This window comes from Balaenoptera physalus, assembly GCF_965194825.1.
Source record: "Balaenoptera physalus genome assembly, chromosome: 12".
In the NCBI taxonomy this organism is placed as follows: domain Eukaryota; kingdom Metazoa; phylum Chordata; class Mammalia; order Artiodactyla; family Balaenopteridae; genus Balaenoptera; species Balaenoptera physalus.
Genome location: NC_138897.1, coordinates 5,442,903 through 5,467,016, shown reverse-complemented (window position 1 = coordinate 5,467,016; position 24,114 = coordinate 5,442,903). Strand labels below are relative to the sequence as shown.

Sequence of the window (24,114 nt, the reverse complement as noted above, 5' to 3'; positions counted from 1 at the left end):
CTGTGAAGGTGTTTTGGGGAGGAGATTAGCATTTTAATCAGTAATGTACAGCAGATTGTCTTCAATGAAGGTAGGCCTCATCCAATCACTTGAAGACATGAAAAGAACAAAACGATGCACCCTCCTCCAATTCAGAGAACTGTCTTCAGACTTCCTCTGTACCGTCAGTTTTCCTGGGTCTCCAGTCTGCTGGTCCACTCTGCAGATTCAGACTTGCCAGTCTCCATAATCATGTGAACCAACTTCTTATAATAAATCTCTTCATATATCTATATATAATATCTATATCTACATATCTATTCTATATGTTAGATATATAGATATAGATACAGATATATCAGGAATTAAGGATGCCAATGGGAAGGTATATTAATCAAAGTTCTCCAGAAAGGGACTTCCCTGGTGGTTCCAGTGGGTAAGACTCCGCGCTCCCAATGCAGGGGGCCTGGGTTCGATCCTTGGCAGGGGAAATAGATCCCATATGCATGCCGCAACTGAGTCCGCATGCCGCAACGAAGATCCCGTGCGTTGCAACTGAGACCCGGCACAGCCTAAATAAATAAATATCTAAAAAAAAAAAGTTCTCCAGAAAAACAGAAACAATAGGATACATACAAACAACAGTATACATTCTATCAAGACATTTTACCCTGAGAATTTTGCACCAGGATCGTATTATTTTGACACTTACCAAGCTATGCTTTGGTGTTTTTCCATCAGTTCACAAGGAGGAAAATTCTAAGAAAAACTTCTAGAACATTCATTACTTTTCTTCAAGTAAGGATAAAACTTATTATTGATAATGTTATTTACAGGTCACTAAGATTCTTCTTGATGTGAACTCGTGGAGCATTTTCTTTCGGATTTCAGTGACAGAAATAGCCGTGCTTCTCCCGACCAAACCTTCTCTTAAGGTAGCTCATGAACTTGCGGTGAATTAGGTAACTGGATTGTTTAACGCCTTGCCTTCACTGGCTTCTAAGAAGCTAAATGTAAATTTCTACAAGCCATTTGAATGCTAAACTTACAAACGATTTCATCCTATTTTCTCAACCCTTAATATTATCTTTCCTAAGTTTGCTCATCTGCTTATTTTAACCTGTTCTGTTATATAGAGGATATACCTTTCCATAGACACCCTTTGAAGCAGGGCTATTTTTAAAGGCCAATTATAAAGAGAAGATAATGATTAGCATGAAGGAATAATTATTAAGACCATACTTTAGTCACTGAATAGAGGAAGGGGAAAGGATGGTCCCCACATCTTGTAATTCACATGTCGCTGATCGGTGTGTATGTACAACGTGTTCAACATTGTCTGAGATAATTGGCAATACCATTGCGCGAAGCAGTTGTGATAGGTAAAATTTGCATTGTATGATGGAAAAAACTTTACGTTCTAGAGCTGCCCAGCACACCGTGGCAAATATAAGTTTTCTATAATTTTAATTTTCTTGTGAAAGCTGGAATTTTATCATTTGTAACAAATACTCCTTTAAGTAGCAGGTTCACTTGGATCATTTTTGAGAAAATGTTTGCAGACCACCCGAGTCTGAAAAAACACAGTTTGTCTGCCAGTCATTCCTTCAAATAAAAATAGTGTCCAGGAGACAAGCGGCTGCTCAAAACTCGAAGAAAAACACAGATGCTCTTCCCAAAGGCAATTGTCGTCTTTCCTTAAGAAAAGGAAAGAAGTGCTTTTGGGTGCTTCCCATTTCACGTGTTATGAAGACACGTAAACAGGGTCAAGATTTATTCACACACACACACACATAGGGCACACACTGCCTCACCAAGTATGTTCTTATGTAAAAATTGGCCTTTCCCCCCACCCCCCCATGAGTGTGTCCTATGGAGGAATAAAATGACAGAAGTACGGTCCGCTATCACTCTCCTGTTTGTGCTAGCGCTCTAGTAATTCAATGATCATTGCTTTTGCAATATCAGTGTAAGTGTCAACACAGTTAAAAAGGCAAATATTATCTTACAATTATTCTGAAAATAGTTTTGACCGTGAAGACATCCTGAAAGTGTCTCAAGAACCCCAAGGGATCAACAGACCACACCTTGGGGACACCGAGTATGAAAAATGATGTCTTAGCATGCAAATTTCCTTCTCAGTTACCTGGAAGTATCTTTTGCTTGATAAGGTTTTTTTTTATTTAAATTTTTTAATTTTAAATTTTAAGGAACTTAAATGTATACTTTTTTCTCTTAGTTATTTTGGTGTTCTGTTTAAGAGTCTATTGTCTACTCAAATTCATGGAGATATTAATTCATCTCTTCTTATTGGAGATTATAATTTGAGTTTTCACATTTATGATTATGATCTACCTCAAATTACTTTGTGTGGGCTTTGAGATATCTAATGTGGATATACAATAGTTTCAGCATCATTTATTGAACAGGATATATTTCTCCCCCCTGAATTACACAGCACCAGTTTTTGTAAATCAGGTAACCATGTATGTATGCGTGGGTTGATCTCTGGATTCTCAATTGGTCCATTTGTCTTTTCAAATGCCAATACTTCATGGTGTTACTTATTTCACTCTATAGTATTTCTTAATAACTAGTAGAGTAAATCTTCCATCTTTATTCTTCAAGATAGTTTTGTTATTTCTGGCCCATTAAATTACTAAATTGGAGAAGATCATTTTTCATAAATCCCATGCATATGAATTCCCACAGGCATAAGAATCTGTCTGAGGCAACATAGTTGGGATGGGAAGAAAGGTAATGGGTTAAGAGGTCAAAATTTCTGGCAGAATGTTAAAATAGATAATATTTTAATTTTATTTATTTAATTTTCATTTTTTTTAAAGTTATGATTTTAAAATAAACATTCGTTAAATTTGAAATAAGGAAAGAGTCGTGAAAAAGGAACCGTATTTCCCTTTCTAAAAACATCCCTTGCGGAGACATTATCCTTTATTCCTAAATGGCTGTGGGTAAAGCTCCATTACGTCTTTTTCATTCCTGGCATTAAGTTCCTAGAAGTGATTAGCTCTATGATATGGCATACAGAAATAAACTGTAAACGACTCTGCAGTTGAGATCATGTATCCAAACATGCCATTGTACTTTTTGGCAAGGAACACATAAATGTTAATCATCACATCCAGTTTGCCAAGCAAATAGATCAAAATAGTATGAATATAATTACATATTTGTGAGTTAGATAACATCGTAGCCATCCCCTCTAGATTGAAGGAGGTAAATGTGGCCAATCCGGGTTCATCTCTGCCAATGTTTATTTATTTGTTGATTGATTCTCTGGCGGTCAATAGGTAAATGGCATAAAATCAGGAAAAAGAGATAAATATTCCAACGTCTCTTGCATGCCCAGTGAAATTAAAACACCTGATAAATAAAACAAAACACCCTGAGAGAAATAAGAGGAAAAACCAACTGGCCAGCTTCCATGAAAGGAATATTTGCCATGGGCACGACATGCCAGGTTGCCTACCTGTTCATCAAACTGTCTCTTTTGTTCTAACTGCCTGGCTGGCTTGGCACCCATAACAGCATCAACGTCCTACGAAATAAGAATGACCTCAGCTGTCAGGTCAAGCCCATCCAGAAATGGAATCAACAAGAGGATACTTAGTTAATCCTAGCTGAAAGAGCGTTATAGTTGACGAATGCCTGGACACATACATTGCCGCTGAAATAACTGTAAGAGAGCGAAGGAGAATTCTCAACATCTGCAATGAGTTGGCCTTGGCAGGTGGGGGCAGAGGAGAAAGGAGGAAAAGATGGCAATATCTCACAAGTCCAGCACTTCCACAGGACAAAATTAAGGCAGAGACCTCTATCAGAAGCTGCGTGAATGGTGAAAGAAAATGTCACTTAATTATTGCACATGTCCCCTCATGAAAAAGAAAACCTCTTTTGTTGGAGCCAGAAGGACATTTTGGGACACATAGGGGTCGGGAATCCTAAATGGAATGGAATTAGGGTACAACCTGGTAGATATCTAAACGCCAGTTTTATGGTAACTGCATTTTTATCTAACATAGTGTCACACTTTTAAACTGTAGATTCTGGGAAAAGAGTACAACAGCCCACTCTAGCTACGTCACGAAGACTTTGAAGTGAAGCTTGGGCTACATGGATAAATGGGCAGTCTATGGATGGTACTCTGAAATAAAAAGAGGTCCTCGCCTTCTCTGTTAGATCTGTCTTTCTAAGGCAGTTTGAATTGCCAAACAGAGAAACTGATGCACTAAAACAATCAGTGAAATCAATATGAAAAGGAACACTTAAACTTGTTTTAAAAATTCTGCTTTGGTGCACAGAAAACTCAAAAAAAAATTAAAAAAGTAAACACTCCTTCTTGGAGTAATATGTAATATATGCTATTTGGTCGAACATGTCTGGATGTTGCTGTGAAGATTGTTTTTAGATGAGATTATGATTTAAATCAGTAAGGCAGATTACCCTCCATAATGTGTGTGGTCCTCACCTAATCAGTTGAAGGCCTTAAGGAAAAGAGAGGTCCCTGAGGAAGATGGGACTCTGCCAGCAGATCACCTTCAGACTCCAGCTGCAGCGTCAACTCTTCCCTGGGTTTCTCTGCCAGCCACCACAACTGCATGACCAATTACTTAAATCTCTCTCTCTCTCTCTCTCTCTTTCTCCACACATACATCTCACTGGTTTTATTTCTCTGGAGAACCCTAACTACTACTAATATATACATATACATTATATTATAGTATAAATCTCTCTCTCTCTAAATATATGACTCCTAACCCAGTCAATTTATAGATTCAGTGTGACTCCAATAAAATTCTTAAGATGCATGTGTGTGTATATGTTTGTGTGTGCATAATTTTATGTAAAGTAATAAGCCTATTTTAAAATTTATGGGGAAGTTCAAAGGACTTGGAAAAAGAGGACAAGGTTAAGGGATTTCTCTTAATCTATATCAAGAATTAGTGTGTGGAACCCTCCTGTACTGTTGGTGGGAATGTAAATTGATACAACCGCTATGGAGAACAGTATGGAGGTTCCTTAAAAAAATAAAAATAGAACCACCATATGACCCAGCAATCCCACTACTGGCATATACCCTGAGAAAACCATAATTCAAAAAGAGACATGTACCACAATGTTCACTGCAGCGCTATTTACAATAGCCAGGACATGGAAGCAACCAAAATGTCTATCAACAGATGAATGGATAAAGAAGATGTGGCACATATATACAATGGAATATTACTCAGCCATAAAAAGAAATGAAATTGAGTTATTTGTAGTGAGGTGGATGGACCTAGAGTCTATCATACTGAGTGAAGTAAGTCAGAAAAAGAAAAACAAATACCGTATGCTAACGCATATATATGGAATCTAAAAAAAAAAAAAAGGTACTGATGAACCTGGTGGCAGGGCAGGAATAAAGACGTAGACATAGAGAATGGACTTGAGGATGGGGGGGAGGGAGAGGGGGAAGCTGGGGTGAAGTGAGAGTAGCAGCAACATATATACACTACCGAATATAAAATAGCTAGTGGGAAGCAGCCGCATAGCACAGGGAGATCAGCTCGGTGCTTTGCGACGACCTAGAGGGATGGGATAGGGAGGGTGGGAGGGAGACGCAAGAGGGAGGGGATATGGGGATATATGTACACGTATAGCTGATTCACTTTGTTGTACAACAGAAACTAACACAGTATTGTGAAGCAATTATACTCCAATAAAGATCTATTTAAAAAAAAAGAATTACTGTGTCATTTTTTTATGAATTAGGATAATGTGATATTAGAACAGGGAAGGCAAACTGATGAAAAAATAAAGAACCCCCAAAGAGACAAACCCCAAATAGAAATTTGACTAATGGCAAAGCTGGGGTAGCGAGTGAGTAGGGATATGTAGTCTGTAAATGAATGATACTGGGTCAATTCAGGAACCACATGGACAAACTAAAATTGAACGTAAACCGATGCCAAAATTATTGCCTGGTATATGAAAATTCCATTATAAAAAGCACATTTTCAAAGGCAATACAGAGCCAGATCTTTATGACTTATGATAGGAAAGGACTTCTTAATTAAAAGACAATAAATGTGATCCATATGAAAAGACGTTGACATAAATTCAACTATATTAAAATTAAGAGCTTTGGCTTCTGAAGAACCCAGAAATAACATCTTTTGATAGAGCCATTGTCACTGTTAACCAAGAAAATATATAGTGTACCTGACAAATAAGCAATGTTTTGTCTTTTTATTTTGAAGTCCGTTCCTTCTCCTTGCCCAGTCCGTGAAGACCAGTTGTTCAGGAAGGAGACTGGGAAGAGCCGGTGGTGAGGACGAGACGGTAGTGCCAGCAGGACAGTGAAGCCCTCCCGACCACTTCAGGGCTTCCAGGTGCCTCACAGACCTGAGCTGGGTGAAGGAGAGACATCTTTTGGAGTAGATGGAAGAGAGAAGTTCTGAAATGCACTGAACTGGATTTTCTAGATCTTGACATTGAAAAGAAAGCTTTGGTTCTGCCCAAACTACAGCGAAGTGGATATAAAGGACACTCAGAAAGAGCAAATTTAAGGAAGCGATTATAGAAAAATGAAGAGACGTGCCCTGCTGGTCCTTGGTACTCCGCCCCATCAAATAATTAGTTACATATATTGGCAAATTCATTTCCAGAGACAGAAGTTCCTGTGAGTAAGGAGAGGGGGCGCTATAATCCCAAATGAAGTAAAACAGGTTCCTATGCTCAATGGTCCGTAAGTCAACCACAGATACATTAATTAATCAGCACAAAAATCTCTTCTTCTAAAAGCACATACTGAGGTTGAGATTTAAGACGTATAAAATTAAAACATAAATACTGGCCTATGGGGATTCGTTCTTTCAAACATCTATCTGTTTTTTATGTTTTTATTATTGCTGAGTTTGTTGCTGGTTTATGGCACTGGAACCATAACCTAACACCTGACTAACTCAACAATTTAATTCCTCTGGCGTGACCCTCCGGAAGCATCACCAGGTCCGGGGTTAGACACCAGATCGCAGAGCCGAGATATGCGACGGAAGCAGGCTTAGACGTCACCTGATTTCCGGTTTGTTGAGGGGGAATGTTCCTTCAGAGAATTTAGCAAACGTCCACCGAGCATTGGCCAAAAGAACAAGTGCAGGTGGATTAAGTACAAAAGAGAATTCTGTAAACACATTTACAGTGGTGCAAACTTTGTTGTTCTGTATATTTAATTATAAGGAATTAACTGGTAAATATAAGCTACTGTTACTAGGAACACTCATATTGCTCAGGTGTTTGTCATGTATTTCTCTTTACTAGCACTAACACTTAGATTTCAGTGAGTCTATTTTATACACCAGAAGACCAGGCAAAAAGGCATTAAACATTGCTTGGCATTTCACACTTGAATATCATACAAATCTCCGTTAAAGAAGAAAATATGTACCTCAGATATCCTAGGGAGCTCGTGGGGTTCATGCTTCATTCCCTAGTTCGAGAAATGCTGCCCTAAAAAAGTAAATTATTATTTTTAAAATATCTTTCTACAGGAAATTATCATTAAAAATAACTTTAAAACATAAAATAGCTTATCTTTTATTGAAACCAACTTTTAAAACATTCTCAAAGACTTCATGAACCATTTATAAATTCCATGAAGCTTAGCTTCAGAAAATTAGTTTGTCTTATTTTCCATTTGACAGTTTTCCGCAAACAGTATTAGGCATCCAATCGCATCTCAGGGAGTTAGAAGGATAGCAAGGACCCAGACAAGTCAGACCTACCTTCTATCCATTGCACAGGTGCGTATTTCAGCCTGTAACTGCTTCATTATAAATTAAAGGGTACATTTTTGGTAGCAAATGAAAGCCTCAATTTTAATTCACCTAATACTTTCCTTAATGATATCTAATTAGAACATCTGTTAAGGGTTCACAATGTTACATCCTTCATTTGGTTTTTCCCATTAAATTAGCATGATGGTTATTTCGCTCTTTTATTAAAAGTTCATTATTAATGAGAATATATATATATATATATATATATATAGATGTGTCTGTAGTTCATATATATGTATATACATATATATGCAACTTTTATGTTGCTAGAATATACTTCCTAAGTAGGCTGAATGAACGTGTTCTTTTTTTAGTTAATAATTGGATTAATTTTATTAAGGATTTAGAATCTCCTTTCCCCTTTCTCAGAAAATTTCTAAATTGGAGTCGCTCCATAGAAGTTCTAGCATTAACTAGACATATTAGTTGACAATGACTCAATGATCAAAGTGATGATGTAATGAGGACACAAATATCTGAAGGGTTTTTTTCTTTTAAAATTCTGTTCTGCATTAGTATTACAGTAATGCAGCTTTGAAATATCTTCTTAAATGAAAAAAAAATAGAAATCATTTTTACCTCCAACTTATAAAGTTTATAGGGCCTAAAGTTTCTTTATAAATTACACACAATGGATCTTTGAAAACATCAATGGAAAGATATTCCTCTAAGATAATATATTTTCAGTCCTTATAGTGATTTTCTTTAGTCTTACAGATCATTATCAAACGAAAGGATTCAAATTAAAGTTCTGATTTTTTTTCACATAAAACTACCATGAAATATTTTCCCTTTTAAAGATATATCTAACTTCAATGTGTATCTGGTTTTACTATGGAACATTGATTATAAATTCAGCCTTAATCCATTCTACGTACGTATTTAATTCTCCCCATTAATTTTATAGGCATTCTGAATTATTATATTCTATTAATTACCCTCTAGTATTTAAGTTCACTGGGCAACTCTCTAACTCATTCTGGTCACTTACCATGTTCTTTGAATTAATATTATCATTCACATTTCACATAATCCTGTATTATCAGTTTCTATATAAGTCTATAGAAACAAAACAAGATCTCAATGAAAATGATGCAAGAAATGGTATTTTTTTGAAACATCTATTTTTGTATAAAACATGACAAATAAACCCAGGAAATAAACTATATTTCAAAGAATCAAAACACAGAGACCACTCATAGATCACTCAGAAAATAAGTAGATCACATTTAAATTACTGTTCAAAACAATCAGGAAGGAATTATTATACTTTCTAAAATAATGGCTTTGAACTGATTATAGTAATAACTCAATGGTACTCCTCCTGTTGGTATGCATTTAGAGAAAGTGTTTTCAAATAATGAGAAAATGCAAAAGTGTACATTTGTTTTCATTAGTAGTTTTAGAAATAATGTTAATTTTTTGGGACGTACAACCACTCAAACTTTAAATTTTAACTCAAAGCTTTAATTTTTTAAATCATAAGTATAGATGAAGAGAGGATAATATATAAAGACAGTTCAGACTTGAGACTGGTAAAGATGGTTACAATTTATTTGACACTCCTCTTATTGAAAAGTGGAATCTGTTTCCACTCTCCTTTAACCTGGGCTAGCCTGTGACTTCTTTGACATAAAAGTACAGTGGAAGGGGTGCTACAGCATTTCTGGAAATAGCCTTTAAGAGGAGTGCCAGCTCCCACCTTGGCCTCTTGAGCCCAGAGGTCCCGTGTAAGAAGTATGGCTGCTCTATTAAGAAACCCTCATGAAGTAGTCCAGAGACCACATGGAAGGAACACGGTTCCCATCTGAGTCCTGCCTCCCACATCCCCCCCAAGGTACCAGTCATCTTAGACAACCTGGTCCAGCCCCACAGCTGTCAGCTGAATACCACTTAACAGCAGAAGAACAAGGGAATTGCCAAGACCTGCCTGAATTTCAGACCCGCACTATCATGAGATTTAATACGTTGGTCACTATATTTAACCTCTAAACTCAGGATAGTCTGATAAGTGGTAACAGGTAACTGGACCAAAACCTTTCTGTAAAGGCAAGATTTTTAAAATGAAGTGATGCATGCTGTTAGTTTTCATTCAAATTGTTAATTATGAAAAATCTGCTGTGGAAAAATTAGCAAGAATTTTCACGCAGGTGATCTTTGAGCCACATACTGAGAAGCACTACTCCAGAAAGTGCTAGATCCCTGTTCTCAAGGGGATAGTGTTACTGAGAACTAGACCTAACAAATATAAGGTCCGATATATGGCAGATTTTAATTATTCATTGTTATGTAAAAATGTCTATGTCAGTGATCTGTGCTGTTTCTATTAATTAATCTTAGTAAAAGGGATTTTTTTTCTATTGAAAATAACAACTGATTAAAACCTTTCTGACAAGTGGAAAGATTTCCTCCACTAGATATTTACTGTAAGAATATGGTGAGGGATCTAAAGAAACTAATTATAAAGGAATAAATCCTCTATGGCAGGCAGACTACTATATAGAGTAATAAATATTTTTCAACCATAGAATATAATCTATTGTACCTAAAATAACATAAGATTCCAAGATAAATGGAACACTCCAAAAAATCAATGAACTTGACAAATTTTGAAGACTTTCCAGGAACCAATATTTTTCAAGTTGACAGATTGTTTTTTATAAAGTGGAGAAATTAGCAAACTTCTAGACATATACATGTCTCCTGTATGTGTCCTGAGGAATATATGTAAATAAAGAATTATTTTTAGGGGAGAAATTATGGTAATTCTCTTTATGAACTGAAAATTTCAAATATTGTTTGATACAAGTAGCTCTAATTCAAAATACTCATGTTAATTTTCTTTATGAAACTGAGAAATACATTTTTACAAATAGCAGCTAAAAGGAGAAAAGCTGGTTAGAGATTTAGGCAGTGACATAGTGTTAGAAAGACAAAAATTAGAATTCATGACTCCTCAGGAAGTTAGCATTGAGAATCAAAGTGATACCAAGCAGGACCCCGTGGGACTCCTGGGCACAAAAGCCTTTCCGTGTCCCCCATTTCTTGATTATAAGAAATAGGCTTCATGCAGCCTCAATGACCTTCCCTGAGCTCCAACGGGTAATTCAAACAGATGCTAATTAGGGAAGGGAGGAGATGTGGAGACAAGGGAGGAGCAGTCAAGAGAAACAAAAGTGCAGCCTTGGGGCAGGGTCCAGGTTCCCCCTCAAGCAATACACAGAACAATATCTTTGAGCTGTTCTGCAGATAGTGAAACCCCCGCCAGGTGGGAGAAGTTAACCGTATGCTGCCCACAAGCACGTAGACCCCAGACCGGTTGGAACCACAAGGTTGATGATGCTGACTCCCCATTACCTCACCACCGACCAATCAGAAGCATGTCCTCTAGCTGATCACACCCTCTTTGAACCATGACTATAGAGCTTCTCACTATCCCCTTCACATTAGGACACAGAGTTTTGAGAGCATTAGCCCACTGTGGTCCCCTTTGCCTGGCAAAGCAATAAAGTTATTTTTTCTACTTCACCCAAAACTCTGTCTCCAAGATTTAATTCAGTGTTGGGGTACAGAGGTCAAATGCAAAAGTGCCAAAGTCAGTAAGTACTTTGGTTCCACTTTTCCCTCAATGTAGATATATATCCCTAGGGCCTAGCGTCTGAGAAGTCTGGCAAAAAGCAATAGCTATGAGTTTGAAAAGCTATTCAGTGTTTTCAGTAGGCTCATGGTGCATGGAAAGAAAAAAAAGAATGTTCAACATACCTGAAAAGGAGTAAATCATGAAGAGTAGAGAAGAAAGAAAATATTTAAAAAGACAGAGAGGTACATGGAACAGAGTGTAAATTTGGAGTCCAGGAAAGGCAAATGGAACAGAAACACTCTCTGAAGGGATCATGATTGATAATTTTCTAAAATTGATGAACAACGTCACACTTCAGATTCAACAAGTACCACAAACTTAAAGCAGGGCCAGCAAATCTATAGGAATGAAAAGGTTGGTGGTTGCCTGGGATTGGGGCCAAGAATGAGGATTGACTGCAAATGAGGGATTTCTTTGAGGTGATGGCAATGGTCTAAAACTGAGATGTGGTAATGGTTGCACAACTCTATAAGTGTACAAAATATCATTGAATCGTACTCTTAACATCAGTAAAATTTGTATTATATAAATTATACATCAATAAACCTGTTAAAATAACCAAAAGTAGGATTCAATATGAAGAAAACGGTACCTAGAAATATGAGAGGGATGATGGAAAAGTATTAATGGATAATTAATATGTAAAATGTCTGAATCATTTTATACACCTGAAGGATGAGTTATAAATGTTGCTCAGATCATGTGGGCATTTTCATGGCTATTTATGTAGGAGTTAAAAAACTATGTTTGGTTGAAAGACGTGAGCTTATCAATTGAATTACACACTGAATTTTGCGTGGAAGAGCCTCAGTTTAGAATTTTAAAACCCAGTAAATTACATCATCTTTCGAGATTCTATATTCATGATGGTTACGACCTTGCCATTTCTGGAACCGCAAAATATATGTAGATAACACATTGAGCATCTGATCTTTTTTCCTAATTAATTCATTCTCAAGCAGAGCCACAAAAGTTGCAAATTAGTGCCAAGAAAGTACCTCCTGAAATAACATTTTGCCTCCAGAATATATTAAATACCTGTAAGAATTTGACTTTACAGTTCCTCAGATGACTAAACTTAAAATTCTAAATATCGTATTTAGCAAGTATATCAAACTTTTAAATTTTATTTAAAATTTTAATTAGAAAAGAGTAATTTTTTACCATAATTCCAGTCAGTTGTCACCATGATTGATTCAGGGATGGGCAGTAATCCTAGGTCTAGACCAATTAGGATGTGTCACTCCCTAGCCACAGGGGCGGGGGTCGGAGCATGGTTCAGTTAATCCAAGGAGCTGTCTCTTAGGGAATCCAACCAATCCTTTGATGGGCCTGGAAACCTCACAAAGAAATGCTTTGGAGATGCCCAATCTGGGCTGAAACACAAAAAGGCTATTCACTCTCCACCCCACCTCCATCCCAGGCCAGAACTTTCTGGGGAGGGAGGAAAGGCCAAAAACGAACAAATAAGACACAGGATAATTTCCAAGTTATATCATCAATAACCGACTTGTAAAAGTCACGGTTTTGCTGCCTCAAAGAGAGCTTTGTAGGTGACTACAGGTACATCACAAGCTCTTGGTTCCCCTAAGGAGTAGTTTACATATTAGAAGAACCTGGGCATTTAGGAGGCTGAATTCCTGGGGAAACAGGGATCTGGGAGTCATCAGCATGTCCCCGTGAAGAGTGGGGGGACCCCAGGGGAGCATTTGAGGTTGTCCAGGAAGAGCTGTAAGTTGAGTCAAAGTGAGAAGACCTGGTACAAACCCGGGAGGAGCAATAATGCCTGGAATGGACAGAGGAAAGAGTAGTAAGAGAGAAGACCGCCATCACCACACTTGTCCTGTTGCATCGTGGTGACACAAATGGGAGCAAATTGTCCCTCCTGCCCTCTCTCGCAGCCTGCCAACGTCTGGTCCACATTCACCTGTCAGATTCCCAGGGCTTTGGGGATAGAGATCTGGGTACTAGTCAGAGACATGGAAGGAAGAGGATGAAAAGGAACACACCACATTTTTAGAGATTTCAATAGAATCCTTCCGACACCATTAAATTTTTTCTTTTGAACTAAAAATAAGTAAATAAAAATTTAAAAAATTAAAAAACAGGCATTTTTGAAGCATGATCCACTATGATGTATAATAAGTGAAACACAGAGACAATAGAGGTGTTTTTATATCCATTCATCTGTTGTGAACAATTAATCTTTTCAAGATAAAGTAAAGGGGGAAAGTCCCATCTTGTATTATCAGGAAGTTTTTGTTGCAAATGACCAGTATCCAACACATTTTGGCCAAAAGGAGAAATTATTAGAAGAATATAATTAAAGATAGGCTTAAACTATCAAGGCAGTAGGGCTGCAGTTGGAATCAGGGGATCAAATATTACCAGATTTTGTTTTTGTTTGCTCTCTCTTCTGTTACTTGACAATCTATCACCTTCATTTTAATTATCTTTCTATCAATTCTGTTATCTCTATATATATCATATCATCCCTCTCTACCATCCTTCTTATATATTTGATCTTTTTCTCTCTTCCTTATCTCATCTCTTTCTCATACATATTTCTCAAAACTTGTTCTCATCCATGACATATAAATATAACTATTATATGTGTCTATATACACACATAATATATTATATATATGTATATCTCTCCATTTCTTTCTCATTTTTCCCTCTCCCCTTATCTGTTTCTTATTTTTCTCTATCATCCCTCCTCTAAGCTCTTTCCAACATTCTACTCCATATTTTCTCTTTATCTCCTCTCTTTGTCATTCGTTCCTATTTCCCTCTTATCCCTCTCTCTCACATCTCTCTATTTTCACTTTTTCTCTACCTCCCTCCTCACCTCTCCTCTCCCTTTCTCTTTTCCTCCCTCCTGTCTCAGTTGACTTAGATACTGAGCTCCAGACCTATGTCCAGAGGGGCAGGGCCTTATCAGTAGATGTGGCTTGCATGGCTGTCCCCTGAACCATGAATTGTGATTCCCAGGCATCGGGGGTGGGGGGCGGTGAACACTTGAAAACATCACAACTTTGGATAGATCCCAGATTGGTGGGGCATCAGTGAGGTGGGGTGGGCATGGGTGGGAGATGATAGTTCTTAGATGCTGGTTAAATAAACCCCAGACTGTCCAATGGAATCTCCAAAAATAAAATATCTCTTGGGTAAACTTACATGATATATTGGAACATCAATGGCATATCAATGGTAAAGTGAAACCTGAGGACAGTGTAGAATCAGAGATATGGGAGTTGACATAGCCATTACTTGATTAACAGTGTACATTAGAACAGTTCAAGGGACCTAGGAAACTCTGGCTTAATTCAAATAGCTATGGAATCCAGGAGATTTCAGCTAGTAGGGGACATGAGAACACAGCTGTCAATTAGCAATGAGACTGACATCAAAGAGGTGAGGACACACGATGCTCACAGTGAAGTTGCTGTGTAGATACTGGAGGCCACATTAAGTGGTGCTCTCAGAACAATACAATTAATTCCAGGGGAGGAGAATCCTTGAGTGTAACAAAGCTTGGTTATTATTTTTTTTAAATTGAAGTATAGTTGATTTACAATGTTGTGTTAATTTCTGCTGTATAGCAAAGTGATTCAGTTATACATATGTACATTTTAAAAAATATTCTTTTCCATTAAGGTTTATCATAGGATATTGAATATAGTTTTCTGTGCTATGCAGTAGGACCTTGTTGTTTATCCATGCTCTATATAAAAACGTACATTTGCTAACCCTAACCTCTCACTCCATCCTTCCCCCAGCCCCCTCTCCCTTGGCAACCACCAGTCTGTTCTCTATGTCCCTGATTCTGTTTCTGTTTCATAGATAGGTTCATTTGTGTCATATTTTAGATTCCACACGTAAGTGATATCATAGAGTATTTGTCTTTCTCTGACTTACTTCACTTAGTATGATAATCTCTAGTTGCAAAAGCTTGGGAACTGGGAGAAGCTGAATGTTTAATCAAGGTACACAGTACCTACAGCTGGAAAAAGGGAAGGAAACCAATGATGACAACAACAATTTTCTACATCCCATTGACAGAAAAAATATATATCTAACTGATAATAAATTATGGGGAAGTGCATATAATAGTATTTCAAAGCATACAGATAAGAATTTTTACGAACTGTTCCCAATGCCTTGGAGCTAGTGTTCCTTTCGAAATTGCCCTTGATGGTTTACCAACTTTGAATGCATATGCTTTATTGTAACTTTATTGATGCCCAGGTAGGCCTCAATGACAAGAGTAATTACACTGCATGTCCATTTATTTTTTAATTTTTTATTTTTTTTAACATCTTTATTGGAGTATAATTGCTTTACAATGGTGTGTTAGCTTCTGCTTTATAACAAAGTGAATCAGCTATACATATGCATATGTCCCCATATCTTCGTGCTCTTGCATCTCCCTCCCACCCTCCCTATCCCACCCTGCTAGGTGGTCACAAAGCACGGAGCTGATCTCCCTGTGCTATGTGCCTGCTTCCCACTAGTTATCTATTTTACATTCGGTAGTGTATATATGTCAATGCTACTCTCTCACTTCGTCCCAGCTTACCCTTCCCCCTCACCGTGTCCTCAAATCCATTCTCTACGTCTGCATCTTTATTCCTGTCTTGCCCCTAGGTTTTTCAGAACATTTTTTTTTTTTTTTTTAGATTCCATATATATGTGTTAGCATACGGTATTTGTTTTTCTCTTTCTGACTTAACTTCACTCTGTATGACAGACTCTATGTCCATCCACCTCACTACAAATAACTCAATTTCACTTCTTTTTATGGCTGAGCAATATTCCATTATATATATATGCCACATCTTCTTTATCCATTCATCTGTCAATGGACACTTAGGTTGCTTCCATGTCCTGGCTACTATAAATAGAGCTGCAATGAACATTCTAGTACCTTACTCTTTTTGAATTATGGTTTTCTCAGGGTATATGCCCAGTAGTGGGATTGCTGGGTCATGTGGTAGTTCTATATTTAGTTTTTTAAGGAACTTCCATACTGTTCTCCCTAGTGGCTATATCAATTTACATTCTCACCAACAGGGCAAGAGGTTTCCCTTTTCTCCACACCCTCTCCACCATTTATTGTTTGTAGATTTTTTGATGATGGCCATTCTGACTGGTATGAGATGATACCTCACTGTAGTTTTGATTTGCATTTCTCTAATGATTAATGATGTTGAGCATCCTTTCAAGTGTTGGTTGGCAATCTGTATATCTTCTTTGGAGAAATGTCTATTTAGGTCTTCTGCCCATTTTTGGATTGCATTGTTTGCTTTTTTGGTATTGAGTTGCATGAGCTGCTTGTAAAGTTTGGAGATTAATCCTTTGTCAGTTGCTTCATTTGCAAATATTTTCTCCCATTCTGAGGGTTGTCTTTTCGTCTTGTTTAAGGTTTCCTTTGCTGTGCAAAAGCTTTGAAGTTTCACTAGGTCCCATTTGTTTATTTTTGTTTTTATTTTCATTTCTCTAGGAGGTGGGTCAAAAAGGATCTTGCTGTGATTTATGCCATAGAGTGTTCTGCCTATGTTTTCCTCTAAGAGTTTTATAGTGTCTGGCCTTACATTTAGGTCTTTAATCCATTTTGAGTTTATTTTTGTGTATGGTGTTAGGGAGTATCCTAATTTCATTCTTTTTCTTGTAGCTGTCCAGTTTTCCCAGCACAACTTATTGAAGAGGCTGTCTGTTCTCCATGGTATATTCTTGCCTCCTTTATCAAAAATAAGGTGATGATATGTGCATGGGTTTATCTCTGGGCTTTCTATCCTGGTCCATTGATCTATATTTCTGTTTTTGTGCCAGTATCATAATGTCTTGATTATTGTAGCTTTGTAGTATAGTCTGAAGTCTGGGAGCCTGATTCCTCCAGCTCTGTTTTTCTTTCTCAAGATTGTTTTGGCTATTAGCGGTCTTTTGTGTTTCCATACAAATTGTGGAATACTTTGTTCTAGTCCTGTGAAAAATGCCATCGGTAGTTTGATAGGGATTGCATTGAATCTGTAGATTGCTTTGGGTAGTAGAGTCATTTTCACAATGTTGATTCTTCCAATCCAAGAACATGGTATATCTCTCCATCTGTTTGTATCATCTTTAATTTCTTTCATCAGCTTCTTATCGTTTTCTGCATACAGGTCTTTTGTCTCCTTAGGTAGGTTTATTCCTAGGTACTTTATTCTTTTTGTTGCAATGGTAAATGGGAGTGTTTCCTTAATTTCTCTTTCAGATTTTTCATCGTTAGTGTATAGGAATGCAAGAGATTTCTGTGCATTAATTTTGTATCCTGCTACTTTACCAAGTTCATTGATTAGCTCTAGTAGCTTTCTGGTAGCATCTTTAGGATTCTCTGTGTATAGTATCATGTCATCTGCAAACAGTGTGCATGTCCATTTATTGAAGGGATTGTCAAGCGAAACATCAATACATCTGTGATTACATTCCTTATCCAAAGATTTTCAAGCTTGTTGATTAGATTAATAATGAAAGGAGGCAGCTTCACCAAAAAAAGTCTCCTGACTCCAGGGCACTATCACTATCCAGAATAATTCAGATTCTCAAGAGAATGATAAAGGAAGGTAGGATACGATTTTTAAGCTGTTTGAACAAACTTTTACTCCGCTTTTTTCATGTTCTCCATAGTTTTGGATTTTCTTTTGTTGTCTAAAAATATGGGGGGAAACATTTTTCTCCTTTAGCTTTTGTGGGTTTTTTTAATACAATTTACTTCCTTAACATTGATTTTAAAAATATTAATTGAGATTGTTCTCTGTGCCAGGCCTGTCTGAGATATATTTACCAGGAAAATCCAAACCCAGTTGGGGATCATTTGTGAGGCAGCTGAGGATGTCTGCCTATCTCACTCCGGGGGGGGGGATAGACGTCAGTCAAGGGCATACGCCCCAGAGTGAGCAAAACTGCAATTACACTGGAGAGATCACAGGCAATGAATTCAAATTAACAAAATGTCAGAAAAGTCACCAAGAAGAAGGACTATGGAAATTGAAAAGTGAAAGGGCCCTGATAGGGAGTGAAAAAATAGGGTGACACTAGAGCTTGTCAATACAAATGCTTCCAGACATCAGCTTCAGATACTTCAAAATCCCCACTGGCCATTCTCTGTGTGTATTAGGGCTTCTCTGCTTCCATTCACACCCACCTCCAGAAGGGGTCTAATGACCCAGTCCAAAGACCCCAGAAGGAGTGAATGGAAAAAGAGTTGCTCAAAAGAAGGCAGCTAACTATGAGTTGTGACCTGGAGGATATACAATTGCCCCAATTTACTGAAATATTTCTGCAAGCCAGAAAGAGGCCAACTTTCTCAGTTTTGATACCCTTTCTTTGGTTGCACGTTACAATCCTCTTGAGAGATTTTAACAAATACGTGACTGAGCCTCACCCCAGAACTGCTGGCTCTGATTCCCCAGGAGTGGGGATGGGCAATCTGTTTAAGGAAAAATGCCTAACTACGTTTGACACAACACTTGAAACTAGGCTTTGAGGCAACCATTTGACATACTAACTAGAGAAATCATATGTTAAATACAATACTATCTAATATCTAATGGAAAACTGAGGCAATATAATTTAAAAAGCAACCAAATCTACTTATCACAATGTGGTTTGAAATAGGGGAAAACATGGAAATTACCTCAATGTAAAGGGGATTCATTACATCCATGTGGTTCAGCCATACAACCAAATATGACGTGGTCATTATACGACAAAGGTGATTCAAATGTACTGATGTAAAAGTTATCTACAAGGCTTCCCTGGTGGCACAGTGGTTAAGAATCCGCCTGCCAATGCAGAGGACACGGGTTCGAGTCCTGGTCCGGGAAGATCCCACATGCCGTGGAGCAACTAAGCCCATGTGCTGCAACTACTGAGCCCACGAGCTGCAGTACTGAGCCCGCATGCCACAACTACTGAAGCCCGCACACCTGGAGCCCATGCTCTGCAACAAGAGAAGGCCCCACTCGCCGCAACTAGAGAAAGCCCACGCGCAGCAACAAAGATCCAACACAGCCAAAAATAAATAAATTAATTAATTTTAAAAAATTATCTACAATATAACATGCTATGCAAAAAACAAAATGCTAGGGAACAGTATGCATGGTAGGGGCCCATTCTGAAACAAAGAAAGAAAGAAAAATAGCCTTATTTGTATATATGCATAACAAATGAAAAAGTCTTGGAAAATACATCATAATGGTAATGTGGTTTTTCTCCGGGTGATGCAATTATGGGAACTTTTCATTTCCTTCACATTTTTACTTTTTATGTAATGACTCATTTTTGTTTATATAATATTTTATTTAAAAATCCAGGACCCATTAGTAAACTATAATTGGTATCAGAGAAATATTCAGAAAAGTAAGAAAAAGTGTCTGGGGATCTAGGGTCGCTGTTGTCAGAGAGCACCAAGGTAGTAAATTGTCTAGTCATTCTGTAATTTCCACTGTTAGGAGCGCCTAATTCACTCCAAGAGGATCACTTTATGGTACAAGGAGAATTGGATCGGTATGGCCGCTTGTTTTGCCTGCTTCCTGATGCAAAGATTACATCCTGCTGTCTGGATTTGCCATGATCCTTAATAACAGCAAACAGAAGATGCACATAGAATAATTAACAACAAAGATATGTGACCTATCGTGTATGGGAAAGTTAAGAAAATCTTCACTAACCAATACATTTCCCCCACTCAATAACTGTTAGGAGTAGCCAATTATCGCAAGTAATTAGGCTACATTAATGTTTACCATATGCTTTTAATGGCCTTCTCAATGAACACAAGCTTTCATACAGTTCAATTTCAAATGTCTGGTTACATAATTAATGAGGTTATTCATTTTTGTCAGATCAGTGACCTGGGTCCATTATTTGCTTAAAAGGGATTGAGTGATCTGTTAACTCCAATAGCATCTCCAACAAGGAAATGTGCAATTGAAATCTAACATTGTGTATGTAGGAGTAGTGTCTCAACAGGCAGAAATCTGTAGTGAACAACGCTGGGGACCAGCAAAGCTGGAAGGGGAGCCATAGTTGCATTACAGTTTGCTGAGGAAGTAAACTTTCCATCTATCAAGTTTGGTTCTAAACTCTGAAAGGTCTTGATTTCTAGATCAATTCCAAGGTAGAGAAGACTTAACTTCATGCTAAGGCATCAATGAAGGTTTTTTCTTGGGAAAATAATATGATTAGAGTTGTGCTTTGAGGAGTTTAGTCTGGTTTGGTCATAGAATAAAGAAGAAAAAAATGATAAAAGGGATTGGCTAGGAAATTATTACAGAAGTGCAGTCATATTTAAGAATGTTCCAATATCAAGAAAAAAATAATTATGAACTGCACAACTTGTGTAAACCAGTTCTTGGGGTTTTTTTTTATGGTAAGGATAAGAGAACAAGATTGCCAAAACTTAATTAATGGTAAATTTCTCTTTGAGTTAATCTTATTGATAGAAACTTAGGGAGCAAACCATGGGAAGTCTGATCCCATGTTTGATTTTTAATGTTTCTGAAAGTTATATTTCTTCTCCTATAAAGAAATAATAAATATATTCAAACAAATGAATGTCCTGCTTATTTTCTCATGTACTGGCTTATTTCTATCAAAAAATTAACTACTGTTAATGGGACATCACCTTTGTTACAATTTTTATTTATTACACTCATCGTGAAATGCAAAAGAAAGGTAGTTCATACCAACAAGTTTTACAAAAAGACTAAATAATTAATCCTCAGAGAATTCTAAGAGAATGCTATTAGATCTTCGTTTTAGTTATTCATTGTGCCGTTGATACTGTTGTCTTTGAAGTAGAATTTAAAGATATGTCCTCAAATTTTATCAAGGGTTGCTAAAAGAAATAGCTACATAAACTTTTTAAAATTTTTTCCATCAAAATATAACTTACGTTTTGGGGAATTCCCTGGCGGTCCAGTGGTTAGGACTCAGCGCTTTCACTTCCAGGGCCCAGGTTTGATTCCTGGTCAGAGACCTAAGATCCCACAAGCCATGCAGCACAGCCAAAAAGATAAGAAAATAAATAAAAATAAAATTATAATAAAAACTAACTTTAAAAAAAATACATATATAACTTAAGTTTGGGTTATCCTTTGTATTCTAATAAGGACTCTTAGAATTCAGTAACAAAGGGAAAAGTTAGTTTCTTCCATAAAAGAAGTGATAAATTTTATCTAACAGGCAGTGTGATCCATGACAAAGTTACATTTCTGCATTTGTCAGAGCTATCGAAAAGTAGGAATAAATGACGTCACCCAATAGATGAGACATTTTCAGTATACTTTCTTGTAAAATGATCCATGTCAATTCTCTATTTTTCCTTACCTCTAAGGAACTCTGCATTCACTTTCTGATTTTAATGCTAACTGTCCTATCGCCTCTGTATTTTAAGTGTGCTATAACTTGTTTATTTCAAAGAACGTGAGACTTGGAGTCAGGAGACATCAAGGAATGAGAAGAGAAGTGGGTTTAGATGTGCGACATTCCAAATATAATGCAAAACTTATCATGATCTTTAGGGTGGGAGAGAGATGGAGCTTTGAAAGATGATAGGAAAGAATACTTTGAACTACATTGCTGGAAGTAGCAAATGTATAAAGCATGAATATATGGAAATTTGAATAATACATTAAGTAGATAAACTACTTTGGGAAGGTTACATAGCTCACACTTCATTGTTCCTTCTCTATTCCACACAGTTTAATTCACCTTACGAGTTCAATGACTGGTTAAATAACTGAAGGAAACATTAGCACATTCCTTTGTATTAAAGCTACATTTAGCTAGGACCATCCACTTCCAGTAATATTAAAACATATATTCTGTCGTTACTGTCTGTTAATATTTTCTTTTTCACTGTACAAGAAAGAATGCTTATATTGATTAGGTTTCATAAATTTCCCATGAACTGTCATTTCAAAGCATGCATGAATTTGGGGTAGTAATCTCATTATTTACAAATTCCTATGTCCTGCATTATCAATTCAATGGAATATTCTTGAGGACTCCAAAAGTATATAGAACAATGGTGTTGTTTAATATTGGAACTTCTTTCTCTGAATAAAAAGAATGACGTGCAGATGCTGATACTTTTTTCTCTTATTAAAAGCAAATTAAGAAATTCCTACTGAAAACTTTATGTTTAAATGCCTAGTTCTTTGGAGAGGCATCTGAGTCAGCCTGAATTAAGAAGTGGAGCACGACATTCATAGACCTAAGAACTAGGCAATGGTTCCTAAATTCGTGATTAACAGAAAATATAATAATTCTCTAAGGAGAAGAAATCATTCAAAACCAATTTTTAATTCCCTAAATGTGTTATTCAAAAAAGGCTCAATGAGCCATGTTGAATACTTAATTATTTTATCATAAAGTACACAATTATGATACATTCTGAGATAATTTAGAGAAGTGTTTTATCTTTCAGATGGAATAAAATTACCCATTCATTTAACCTCTAGCTGTGTAAACATTATTAAGTCACTTTATCAAATGATTAAATAGTTATCTTGTGTGGAGGTGTGATAAATGGAAAAATTAAATATAAAGAGTAAAAATATGCCTTAAACCTTGAAATTGCTATTCCCTTTTGGACTGGTGTAATTAAAGCCTGTAACCAAAAAAAAAAAAAAAAAAAAACTTCTGGTAAGAGGATGATAGAAGCTAATTCAGAACTCACGTTTCTAATGATTTTTGCCCTTACAGCAAGTCCCCTACATACGAACCTTCAAGCTGAGAACTTTCAAAGATGTGAACGTGTGTCCACTGGCTCCATGTCAGGCCCTGGATACCAGCTGCTGTACTATACTACTGTACTTTTCAAGGTACTGTACTGTAAGTTTAAAAATGTTTTCTTTATTTTTTGTGTTTATTTTTTATGTATTATTTGTGTGAAAAGTATTATAAACCTATTATAGTACAGTACTATATAGCCGATTGTGTTAGCTGGGTACCTAGGCTAACTTTGTTGGACTTACAAACTAATTGGACTTACGAACGCGCTCTCAGAACGGAACTCGTTCGTATGTAGGGGACTTACTGTTTTTTTAAAGAGAGGATCTAGTTCATTTACATTAGAGTATCTGTATCATAAAATACCCCTTTTCTAATAAAGTCTTATTAAAAGACCTAATGCTTTCTAGAGTGCTTCTGTGAAAAAAGTTAAGTGGCTGTGTTCCATGTAGACACACAAGCAGCACTCAGCCTGCAGATACCAGTATACAATAATGGTTGTCCAGGCCGCCTATCTGCTCTTGTTTGGCTGCTCATACTCTGAAACATTTTGATTATTACCCTTGTGTATTAACATTTTGAGATAATTATCTTCCATAAGACATTTTGGTAGCATGAAATGACTCACGTGAAAACATTTTCCCCCCAAGACTTTATTTACACAATTGACTATATGTTCAAAAATCAATAACACTTTATTGAAAAATCTGTGTGCCAGACACAGATAATACAAGGCATATAAGACATTTTCTCTGCTGTCAACAAGGACTTTATAATCTAGTACAGGTTTTCTCAAAGCAGCACTACTGACATTCTTCACCATAGAGGTCTATCCTAATTGCTGTAGGATGTTTAGAAGCATCTATGGCCTGT

The 24,114-nt window shown here is 36.8% G+C and overlaps 1 protein-coding gene across 1 annotated transcript in view; it reads right to left on the bottom strand.

The window, feature by feature from the left end:
- Positions 1–497: 497 nt before the first annotated feature.
- Positions 498–24,114, bottom strand: part of LOC309639110 (uncharacterized protein) — a 191,791-nt gene continuing 168,174 nt past the window's right edge. The window contains exon 4 of the transcript XR_014251476.1: positions 498–534. The gene's annotated coding sequence lies outside the window, so the exon portion shown is untranslated. The remainder of the gene's footprint in view (positions 535–24,114) is intronic.